This window comes from Rhipicephalus microplus, unplaced genomic scaffold (genome assembly GCF_043290135.1).
Source record: "Rhipicephalus microplus isolate Deutch F79 unplaced genomic scaffold, USDA_Rmic scaffold_151, whole genome shotgun sequence".
Taxonomy (NCBI): domain Eukaryota; kingdom Metazoa; phylum Arthropoda; class Arachnida; order Ixodida; family Ixodidae; genus Rhipicephalus; species Rhipicephalus microplus.
Window position 1 is genome coordinate 3,420 of NW_027464722.1, and position 3,419 is coordinate 6,838.

The following is a 3,419-nucleotide window of genomic DNA, read 5'->3' on the forward strand; positions in this document are numbered from 1 at the left end:
CTCACGAAATTCCCACCGAGGATACGGCCGCAAACGTACCGCACCTTGGGTAGGCCACGAGTTTGTGCAACACTACGCTGACGGCACAGCACCGAGGTCGTGCGCGCACGCACGGGAAAATTCCGCCGCGGTTTCTGCCGAAAACGTGAGGCACCACGACTCTCCGCAAGTTCGCGTCGACTGCGAAAGACCGAAGTCGTGAACGACGTGTCCGCTACTCGCCGCCGACACGCTGGACACCAAACGTACAACGACTCGACGGCGTCGTAGAGGCCCACGACGCGGTTTTCCTTAACGACGTCTCGGCGTGGCACCGACAGGTTAGAACGGCCGACCAACGTTCCCTGTCCGCCGTTCGGCTCAGTCGAAGGGCTCGGCGACTTCGGCAACGCTGCGAAGCCGCACGGTGACGCACGCCATGTCCCCATTTTTTTTTTCTTTCTGCGTCTGCCGGGGTGCCCCTATAATAGCAGCGATAAGCACCCAGACCGCCGTGGGTCGCTCGCCCCGGCTGACGTGGTTTTTCGTACTCCTGCGGCGGTCGCCGTCAAGCACGTCCAAATACGCTACTTTCGTGGGCGCATTCACGCTCTTTCGCTTCGCCGGAGTGCCAGCACTCACTCTGCCAAAAACGGCGAACATCCGAGCGGCGGTTCCCACTTTTGCGTCGGCGTCGCAAACCCCGCCCCGGCAGACGAGGTTTGCCGTACTCGTGCGACGGTGGCCGGCGGGCACGTCGAAAGACGCCGATATCGTGCGCGAATTGGCGCACCTTGGCTTCACCGGAGTGCCGCCACTGACTCCTCCAAAAACGGCGAAGATCCGAGCGGCGCTTCCCACTTTCGCATCGGCGTCCCGAACTCCGCCCCGGCTGACGCGGTTTACCGTACTCGTGCGACGGTCGCCGGCGAGCACGTGGAAAGACGCCGATATCGTGCCCGAATCGGCTCCGTTCGGCTTCGCCGGAGTGCCAGCACTGGCTCGGCGAAAGACGACGAACATCCGAGCGACGGTTCTCACTATTGCGTACGCGTCGCAAACCCCGCCCCGGCAGACGCACTTTGCCGTACTCGTGCGACGGTCGCCGGCGAGCACGTAGAAAGACGCCGATATCGTGCCGGAATCGGCCCCGTTTGGCTTCGCCGGAGTGCCAGCACTCACTCGGCCACAAACGGCGAACATCCGAGCGGCGGTTCCCACTTAGCCGTCGGCGTCCCGAACTCCGCCCCGGCAGACGCGGTTGCCGAGCTCGTGCGACTAGCGACCGCGAAGCCGTCTCGCGACGCCGCTTTCGTGCGCGGCTCCCACTGCGACCTGGGTCACCCGAGGTCGACGAGCAAAAAAGAATGTCGAAAAAAATTTTTTTTTTTTTTGCGTCTGCCGGGGTGCCCCTATAATAGCAGCGATAAGCACCCAGACCGCCATGGGTCGCTCGCCCCGGCTGACGTGGTTTTTCGTTTTCCTGCGGTGGTCGTCGTCAAGCACGTCCAAACACGCCACTTTCGTGGGCGCATTCGCGCTCTTTCGCTTCGCCGGAGTGCCAGCACTCACTCTGCCAAAAACGGCGAACATCCGAGCGGCGGTTCCCACTTTTGCGTCGGCGTCGCAAACCCCGCCCCGGCAGACGAGGTTTGCCGTACTCGTGCGACGGTGGCCGGCGGGCACGTCGAAAGACGCCGATATCGTGCGCGAATTGGCGCACCTTGGCTTCACCGGAGTGCCGCCACTGACTCCTCCAAAAACGGCGAAGATCCGAGCGGCGCTTCCCACTTTCGCATCGGCGTCCCGAACTCCGCCCCGGCTGACGCGGTTTACCGTACTCGTGCGACGGTCGCCGGCGAGCACGTGGAAAGACGCCGATATCGTGCCCGAATCGGCTCCGTTCGGCTTCGCCGGATTGCCAGCACTGGCTCGGCGAAAGACGACGAACATCCGAGCGACGGTTCTCACTATTGCGTACGCGTCGCAAACCCCGCCCCGGCAGACGCACTTTGCCGTACTCGTGCGACGGTCGCCGGCGAGCACGTAGAAAGACGCCGATATCGTGCCGGAATCGGCCCCGTTTGGCTTCGCCGGAGTGCCAGCACTCACTCGGCCACAAACGGCGAACATCCGAGCGGCGGTTCCCACTTAGCCGTCGGCGTCCCGAACTCCGCCCCGGCAGACGCGGTTGCCGAGCTCGTGCGACTAGCGACCGCGAAGCCGTCTCGCGACGCCGCTTTCGTGCGCGGCTCCCACTGCGACCTGGGTCACCCGAGGTCGACGAGCAAAAAAGAATGTCGAAAAAAAAATTTTTTTTTTTTTTTTGCGTCTGCCGGGGTGCCCCTATAATAGCAGCGATAAGCACCCAGACCGCCATGGGTCGCTCGCCCCGGCTGACGTGGTTTTTCGTTTTCCTGCGGTGGTCGTCGTCAAGCACGTCCAAACACGCCACTTTCGTGGGCGCATTCGCGCTCTTTCGCTTCGCCGGAGTGCCAGCACTCACTCTGCCAAAAACGGCGAACATCCTAGTGGCGGTTCCCACTTTTGCGTCGGCGTCGCCAACCCCGCCCCGGCATACGCGGTTTGCCGTACTCGTGCGGCGGTGGCCGGCGGGCACGTCGAAAGACACCGATATCGTGCGCGAGTCGATGCTTCTTGGTCTCGCAGGAGGGCCGCCACTCACTCCTGCAAAAACGGCGAAGATCCGAGCGGCGCTTCCCACTTTTTCGTCGGCGTCGCAAACCTCGCCCCGGCAGACGCGCTTTGCCGTACTCGTGCGACGGTCGCCGGCGAGCACGTCGAAATACGCCGATATCGTGCCCGAATCGGCCCCGTTTCGCTTCGCCGGAGTGCCAGCACTCGCTCGGCCAAAGACGACGAACATCCGAGCGACGGTTCCCACTATTGCGTACGCGTCGCGAACCCCGCCCCGGCAGACGCGGTTTGCCGTACTCGTGCGGCGGTGGCCGGCGGGCACGTCGAAAGACGCCGATATCGTGCACGAATTGGCGCTCCTTGGCTTCACCGGAGTGCCAGCACTCACTCGGCCAAAAACGGCGAACATCCGAGCAGCGGTACCCACTTAGCCGTCGGCATCCCGAACTCCGCGCCGGCTGACGCGGTTGCCGAGCTCGTGCGACTAGCGACCGCGAACGCGTCTCGCGACGCCGCTTTCGTGCGCGGCTCCCATTGCGACCTGGGTTACCCGAGCTCGACCAGCAAAAAAGAAGGTCGAAAATTTTTTTTTTTTTTCTGCGTCTGCCGGGGTGCCCCTATAATAGCAGCGATAAGCACCCAGACCGCCGTGTGTCGCTCGCCCCGGCTGACGTGGTTTTTCGTACTCCTGCAGCGGTCGCCGTCACGCACGTCCAAATACGCCACTTTCGTGGGCGCATTCGCGCTCTTTCGCGTCGCCGGAGTGCCAGCACTCACTCTGC